The following is a 9,083-nucleotide window of genomic DNA, read 5'->3' on the forward strand; positions in this document are numbered from 1 at the left end:
GAATAGGAAAATGTAGATTCAAACTATCAACTTTTGTTTCATGAATTGATGTCTAATGGCTCTATTAGCTACTAATTATGAAATTATTGTCTTTATTAAAGCAAAAAGGACGCATGACTTTAGGTGAGAAAAGCCAACTAAAGCTAAGACACTATCATACTAGAATATTACAATAGATTTTAAACATTAGTATTGGTGGTGTTAAAATGCCATATTGCTAGCATTTTAGTACCACCAATACTAAAAATCATGTTGCAAGCCTACAATGGTGGAGGGAAAGCCAAAAAATTTGGCTTTTGAGCTATAATGCACAACCATCATTGTAGCTAAGATGGTATAAAAAAAATATTTTATTAAAAATTATATTATTTTATTGTGTTGGTGGTAGTGGTTGTTTATTGTAGTACATATATTATTTTCTTGTGTTGTTTATATTATTTTATTGTATTAAAAGCTAAAATAAAACCACCAATGTTAGGTGCTTTGTAAAATAAAATGGTAAAATAAATAAAATAGTTTTTGTGATGTTAAATTGCTAAATTTATGGCTCCGGCTAATGAGGCTTCTTAATTCTTATATGGCTCTTCCATCATCAATACTAGGGGATTGCAAATATAGTACCCTACTTCAAACTAGACATTAATTATTCTTTGACTTGAGACTCACATATCTAGACTTTCAGTACCTACTGAAACTACACCCATCTGCAAAGAAAGAAAACCCAATGCATACAGTACTAGATTTCGATGTCTTGTATTCCCATTAAATGAATGTTGATTTCTTCTCATTGTTTGTCAAGATTCTAGAGCCTCACCAACACACAAGCTTTGTTTTTAGCCCAACGTTAGTGTGAAGAGAAGAAATTGGCACTAGGAAACAGTTTTTCTAAGTCAAAAAGTTTTGCCTGGCTTATATAAGGTAGACCAAAGGCTCTGGACAACAAATAAAATGAACTTAGAGTTCAGTCTTTGGATTAAAAATTTGTAATTTTTTATAAAAAAAGTATTAAAATTGAATTAGCATTATTTGAACAACCACCAATTCAGAATTATCTTTTTGTATAATTGTATTTTGATTTTGATCACAATGGTGGTAGCGTAGCAACCCCATTATGGTTAAGAGGCATTTGATCTAATTTGGGTATTCGAACAAGAGACTCAAAGTTCTAGTTATTTTTTTCTTTGAATTTTATGAGCCTTTGGACTAAATATTATTAAAATTTGAATTTATGGGTGTTATGTTCTAGAGATGCCAAATTAGGGGGAAGATGAGAGAGACTCTAATAGCATATTCGATACTTCCTTTTATAATATTAATTTATCATAAGACCAATTATCTTTGCTTACTTTTTGCAAACCGGAAGACTTCCTTATTGATTGTTTGGATTTTAAATATATATGAATCTTAAATAGTTAAACCATCAATTAATCCGATCAAAAAAAATTAAATAAGCCATCAATTAAAGTATGCCCAAAGCATCAAACTCATTGTCCATTTATTTTTAAGGACATTTCCCATAAATTATTGAGATGAAAATATAGAAAACAGGTCATCAATCAATCAACTATTAGGTTCTAAATAATGGCATTCATAATCATTTTGATTAATCTTAACAATAATTGTAAATATTTATTAGTCCTAAATTGTCAATTAATCCACTCAAAAAAATAAATAAATAAACCATCAATTAATGAAATGCTCAAAGCCTCAAACTCCTTGTCTAATTTTTTTTTAAGGACATTTCCCTAAAAACGAAGAGATGGACATATAGAAAACAAGTCATGCATCAACCAACTGGAAGCTTGAACTTATTATTAAAAAAAAAAAAAAAAAAAAAAAACTGTAAGCTTGAACTTTTTTTTTTTTCTTTTTTCTCTTTCTGGTTGTGTCAATTTAATGAGCACTTGTTTTCCCACAAAACCAAAAAGGAGCACTCCAATTAAGTTTTTTGAGTCTAATCAAATTTTGATGGTTAAAAAGACTTCTTTTTTTTTTCTTTTTTCTTTTTTTGGTAGTAGAATACTGAGCAAACGTGTCAATCATGTAGTGAGAAAATGTATATGTTACTTTCTCGAATCTACCCTTTCACATTGTAACTATTTTAAAAAAAAAAAAAAAAAAAAAAAAAACTCACTACACCAAAAGAAAAGGGTCCCATGGCCACAGCCCATGGGCCTTGAGGCCCTTGACAAAGCAAGCCGAATCCCCAAAGGCCCAAGTAATTGACAACGATAAAGTATAATAATAGTATAGAAACAAAATCTGGAAGCTTTTCACCAAAAAAAAAAAAAAAAAAATTCTGGAAGCCCAACTCGTTCAAGGTCAGTGGCTGGAGAGCTCTGGAGTCACCGCCACTCCCAATCACACCAAAATCCTCATCATCCAGGTAATCACTTTTCCAATTCCTTCTTCGCACTAAAATCTCTTTCATTTTCCAACTTGCAACTTGCAACTTGGAGGGTCCTACTTGCAACTTGCAAGACTTCAGTCAATGCCTGAAGTGTAAAACAAAACAAAATCAAACGGAGAAGTGCTCCTATAAATTACCATCCAATTACAATCCTTTTTCACAATTAACCCTTACTTCTCATAATCTGATAATGGAGGGTTCCTTAGGATTCCTTTTCCTCACTTTTCTAATTATTCCTCTTCCTCATTTCTTCATTTTCTGCACCGGACACACTCACTCTCAGGTTCGTTGCATCGATACCGAGCGACGCGCCCTTCTCACCTTCAAGCAAGACCTTATTGATCCTTCAAACCGCCTCTCCTCTTGGACTGTTGATGGGGATTGTTGTCACTGGGTTGGTGTTGTCTGCCACAACCTCACTGCTCACGTCCAACAACTCCATCTCAGAACCTTTTATCCTGTTTGGGATGATTCAATGAGTCGGGAACAATATGATGCTGAATTTGAAGCTTATTTGCGGTCAATGTTTGGTGGTAAGCTCAATCCTTCTCTGCTTGATTTGAAGCATTTGAATTACTTTGACCTCAGCTTCAATGATTTCTATGCTTCTCCCATTCCCTCATTTCTCGGTTCAATGAAGAGTTTAACATCTCTTAATCTCTCTAATGCCGGATTTGTGGGAGTAATACCTCATCAACTTGGAAATCTCTCCAATTTGCTCTATCTCAATCTCGAAAGCTCTAGTTTTTCTGGTTTGTATGTGAATAACCTTCCATGGCTTTCTGGTCTTCCTTTGCTACAACATCTTGATATGAGTTATGTTAATCTTAGCAAAGCCTCTGACTGGCTACAAGTCACAGACACACTCCCTTCCTTGTTTGAGTTGCGGTTGTCATCTTCCCAACTTCCTTTCATTCCACCGACACCCATTGTTAACTTTTCATCTCTCCTCACCCTCGATCTTTCAGGGAACCAATTTGAAAACACTTCGATCCCATCATGAATCTTTGGCCTTCGCAATCTTGTTTCTCTTCATCTATCTGAAAATTACTTTCAAGGTCCAATCCCTGTTGGTCTCCACAACATGACTTCTCTTAGGCACCTCGATCTATCTGAAAACAATTTCAACTCTTCAATTCCCAATTGGTTGTATAGTTTTAGTCGTCTTGAGTTTCTCAACCTTGCCTACAGTAATTTGCAGGGTACAATCTCCCCACCGACACCCATTGTTAACTTTTCATCTCTCCTCACCCTCGATCTTTCAGGGAACCAATTTGAAAACACTTCGATCCCATCATGGATCTTTGGCCTTCGTAATCTTGTTTCTCTTCATCTATCTGACAATTACTTTCAAGGTCCAATCCCTGTTGGTCTCCACAACATGACTTCTCTTAGGCACCTCGATCTATCTGAAAACAATTTCAACTCTTCAATTCCCAATTGGTTGTATAGTTTTAGTCGTCTTGAGTTTCTCCATCTTCACTCCAATAATTTGCAGGGTACAATCTCCAGTGCCATTGGAAACCTAACCTCTGCCATTAGTATTGACTTGTCATTCAATGAACTTGGAGGAAAGTTGCCAAGATCGTTGGGTAATCTCTGTAACTTAAGGAAAATCAAATTGTCATACAACAAATGGAGTCAAGAGATATCTGAAATCTTAGAAAGTTTATCAGGGTGTCTTTCAGATAGACTAGAGATCTTAGACTTAAGTGATTCTCAACTTCATGGTCATTTGCCGGATGATCTTGGGGTATTTAAAAATCTTGTCCAACTTTTTTTTCAAGATAATTCAATTTCGGGTCCAATTCCAGTGTCTTTAGCAAATCTTCCATCTTTGACATACCTGGATTTTTCAAACAATCTTATCAATGGAACTCTCCCTCAAAATTTTGGACAATTGAAAAATCTAGTCACACTGGTTCTTTGGAATAATTCAATCTCAGGTCCACTTCCAGATTCTTTTGGAAATCTCTCATCTCTAACATACCTGATTCTTGGGAATAATCAATTGGAAGGAACCCTCCCTCAAAATTTTGGACAGCTTTCCAAACTTGAGTATTTATATATTGATTCTAATATGTTGAAAGGTGTCGTGTCTGAAGTTCATTTTTCCAATTTAACCAGTTTGAGGAATTTTGATGCATCTGGAAACCAACTGACTTTAAAAGCAAGTCAAAATTGGATTCCTCCTTTTCAGCTTGAGTCTTTATCCTTGCGATCATGGAATTTGGGGCCAAAATTTCCCCCATGGCTTTGTTCACAAAGGCATTTGCAGTTGTTAGACATTTCTGATACAAGGATTTCAGATGTGGTTCCTCCTTCATTTTGGAACTTGTCTTCTCAGTTCCAAATTTTAAATCTCTCCAACAATCTAATCCATGGAGAAATTCCCGTAATTTTGTCTGCTTCAACGATTGATTTAAGTTTGAACCATTTGAAAGGTCCGTTACCTTGTATATCCTCTAATGTGTATGTGCTAGATCTTTCTGACAATTCATTCTCCAAATCTATTTCTCACTTTTTTTGTTTCAAAGTGAATGAGCACAAAAACATAAGATATCTCAATCTTGGAAAAAATCTTTTATCAGGAAAAATACCTGATTGTTTGATGAATTGGAACAACTTGAAGGTCTTGAATTTGGGGAACAACAATTTCAGTGGCAGGATTCCAGCATCCATGGGATCTTTGACTTATCTTAAATCTTTGCACCTATACAAAAACAAATTTTCTGGAAAGTTACCATCATCTTTGAAAAATTGTGAAGAGTTGGTAGCTATTGATGTTGCTGAAAATAGGTTTGCTGGAAACATACCTTTTTGGATTGGGCATAGATGTACAAGCTTGATGATTCTTAACCTTCGCTCAAACTATTTCCATGGTCACATACCAAAAGAACTCTGTGCTCTAGCTTCACTCCAAATATTGGACCTTTCACATAATAAGCTATCTGGAAGCATACCTAGATGTGTTAATAATTTTAGCGCCATGGCCACAAATAATATTTCAAATGACCACTTGAATTCTGATATTTTTAATAAAAGTGAAACTTTCCCACTTGAAAGTGAATTGCTTGTGATAAAGGGAAACCTTTTTGAGTATAGCACCATTCTCCAATTGGTAAAAAGTATAGACTTTTCCAAGAATAGTTTATCAGGAAAGATCCCCGTCGAAGTTACTAGTCTCCAAGGATTACTATCTTTGAATTTGTCATATAATCTCTTGATCGGAAGTATTCCTGAGAATATAGGTGCTATGGGATCATTGGAATGTATTGATTTCTCTTTGAACCAACTTTCGGGTCAAGTTCCCTCAAGCATGTCAAGTTTGACATTTTTAAATCATTTGAACTTGTCAAACAACAATTTGACTGGGAAAATTCCTTTAAGCACTCAACTACAAAGCCTTGATCCATCCAGTTTTACTGGAAACAAACTGTGTGGACCACCACTTACTAATAGTTGTACTACAAATGGTGTAAAACCCAACATAAGAAGTAAAGATACTAGTGGACTTGAAGTGGATTGGTTCTATGTGAGCATGTCACTCGGCTTGGTGGTTGGGTTTTGGGGTGTATGTGGTCCTTTACTATATAATAAGCAATGGAGAATGATGTACTTTCAATTCCTAGATCACATAGGGTACAAGCTTAAGAGTGTTGTCTTGTTGTAAGATTCTTACTACTTTGTGCAAATGTTAATATTTTGATCATGTTAAATATTGTAAGTAAATGCTGTCTTGATCATGTTAATATTTTGATGATTTCCAAATAATCTTTTTGTTGGTTAATACTTATATTATTAGTTAATTCACTCCATTAGCATATCTGAATATAGTGTTTCTTCCTATGAACATCAATGGCAATCCAATTTGTAGTGTCATGTAATCCCTGAAGTTTAATGGTGAAAAATCAAATTTTAGTTCATAAAAGTAACTGATTCATTAAAAGTAGTAATGTAGTATACTATACCTTGTAATGATGCCCTATTACTGTTTCTGTTACTTTAAATTGAAAAGTTGATATATTCATCTGGTTATCCTTGTAGATCTCTTTAGAATCTCCTAGCAATCACTTTCTAATGTCTAAAGTCTCAACATGATTGTGTATAACTGGACAAACTAAACATTTAGTTTATAACAAATTCTAAGGCTATCATTTGGATACGTCCCAACTAGTTTCTAAGAAGGAAGCCTAGTTTACAAAATTGTGGCTGTCGAAAGCCTACTTCTCTTCCCCTGCCAAATAGGAGAAAATTTTCCTACAGTTTTGAAAAAATAAATAAAAACTACCATAGATCTTGATTTTAAATTTTTAAGGTTTTTCTGATTTTTAGTTTTTTTTTTTTAATTTTAATTTTAATTTTTTTATAAATTTTTATTAAATGTACAAAATATTGTGATACAGTAGTAACTAGTAAGTCTAGTACTATGCTTCTATTTACCCAGGTCTACCAAATGATAGTTAATTTACCATACCTTTCTCCTAAATAACGTATCTCAGCATTCCTTGAATTTCAAGATGGTCTCATCTAAAAGATAATCTTATCTAAAAACTGAAAACTTAAATCTAATTCCTATCTAAATTCAAATACAAAAGTCTACAGTAATCCAATCTCCTATGAGGTAAAGAAAATTTGAAATAAGAAATTCTAAAATAATTTTGGCTATTCTCCCGTATCACCTCTTCTTTGCAAGATTTGGAGTATTCTTTCTTAGCAGCTTAGAAATCTATCACAACTTTATTTTCTTAATCTACGTGGAAATGATCTTTATGTGAGTAGTTTAGGGTGGGTTTCTCATCTTTCTTCCTTGCTATATTTGTATGCTAGTGGCATCAACCTTCAAAGGAAAAAGACAAAAGCTTCGAGTAATGAATCAGCTCCCTTCTCTTTCAACATCATGGTCATCTCAATGCCAACTTCACGACATGCATTGTTCCCAAAAATGTCAATTTTCTCTCCGTAATCTGACAAAATTCCTTGTAGGAAATGTGTTCGAAATGCATTTTGCTGAAGTCAAAATTAAAAGAATTTAGATTGTCTTCACTCTTTTGTCATGAATGTAAGCTCCAATGGGGTTCCTACTTTTAAACTCAATGCCATCACTGTGAGTTCTTGTCAGATTGATCCGACATTTCCTGCCTGGTTACCAACACAAAAATCTTAAGCATTTTGACATCTTGCGGTTAGAATTGTAGACGCTGCCAAACTGGTACTGGAATTTGGATATTTACCTTGGCTTAAATTGTTCAATCTCCCTGAGAACATATCTGATTGCAATGTATCCAAGGTATTGCTAAATTTTGAACTCATTGATTAAGCTCTAATTGTTTCAAAGGTACCACAATTATCTTCAAATATTACAATTTTGAATATTACACTTGATTATTTTTCTAGACCAACATCCTCATATTTTTGCCAAAACATGAAAAGAGATTGGCCTGATAATTTTAGATGTATTGGATAAATGTCTATGAGGATAACCGCATCATTGCCAACTGCACTGACTATCTTTGACCCATTTTAAAGTCAAAAAATAAACCTTCATATGTAATTCACAACTCACTGGCTCCCTCATATAAGCTTGAGCCCTTGTGCTTGAACAACAATAGCTTGTTCATAACCGTACCTTTTTCATTAGCTACACACATTGTAGGCTCCTTGATCTAGGCTGGATAGGAGAAATGATGCTCATCCAAAAATATGGCAATTTGCTTTTCTTTTGGTATTGGAATTTTGCCAATAATAGCCTCAAGACATGTATGAAGGTGCTCAAATGAACCTGATCTTAACGGTTTCTTCCTTTCTCAGCCACTTTTTAAGAGTCTTTTATTATTCCATATTTGAAAGGAGCATAGACCTTTCAAGTAACTTGTCTGTATCAGTTTCTGCCGAGGTCTTACAGGATTTCGTTTCTTGAACTTGTCTCAAAGTCATATGATATTGTTGGAAATCCCTGATTTCTAAATAAAAAGTATTTTTGGCACAATTGTCTAGAGCATATTTAATTTGTCTTTTCTTGGTTAAACTTTCATACAACAATTTTTTTAGAACAATTCCTTCACACACCCAGCCTAAGATTTTTGATGCATTTAGTTACATTGCCAATCTTGAACTTGATGAACCTCCTGTTTTCCAAAAGTGCTCAAAAGCAATTGACAAAAATGATGATGACTCTGAAAATTCCTGGTTATGTATAGATATGAGAGTTGGATGTTCTTTTGGTTCTTGGGGAATCTGTGGAGTTCTCTTCTTCAAAAGGACTTCAAGGCATCATGATTTCAGGTTTATCGATGACATGATCAATGTGACTACAATGTTAAAAGTGAACCGGTTCCTTGAAATTTTAAGTGAGTTTGTATTTAAGTGAGAAGCATCATCTTTGCTCTTTTTGACAGTGGTATTTAAGTCAAAGGCATCATCTTCTATGAGATATACTTCAAATATTATGTCCTTAACATTTGTTGGTCTTGTTGATGTTGTAGGCACTGCACTGCAAATGTGATTTAACTCATATCTAACCTTCTACCCAGTGGGATTTTATTTCAGAAATATGCTGATACTAAAATGGAGCCAACATTTTCAATTATATTCTAGTTTTGTTGACTATTTCCATATAAAATATTTTTCTTTTTGAAATGCAGACTTAATTTTAAAATGATTTGATAGGACA

At 34.0% G+C, this 9,083-nt stretch overlaps 1 protein-coding gene and 1 pseudogene across 1 annotated transcript in view; one reads left to right on the plus strand and one right to left on the minus strand.

Moving 5' to 3' along the window:
• The window catches only part of LOC142619480 (uncharacterized), a 68,138-nt gene that overhangs the window by 17,526 nt on the left and 41,529 nt on the right, over positions 1–9,083 (minus strand). The window lies entirely within an intron of this gene.
• Positions 2,442–6,119, plus strand: LOC142619476 (receptor-like protein EIX2; annotated as a pseudogene).

The sequence above is a fragment of the Castanea sativa genome, chromosome 12, assembly GCF_040712315.1.
Source record: "Castanea sativa cultivar Marrone di Chiusa Pesio chromosome 12, ASM4071231v1".
In the NCBI taxonomy this organism is placed as follows: Eukaryota; Viridiplantae; Streptophyta; class Magnoliopsida; order Fagales; family Fagaceae; genus Castanea; species Castanea sativa.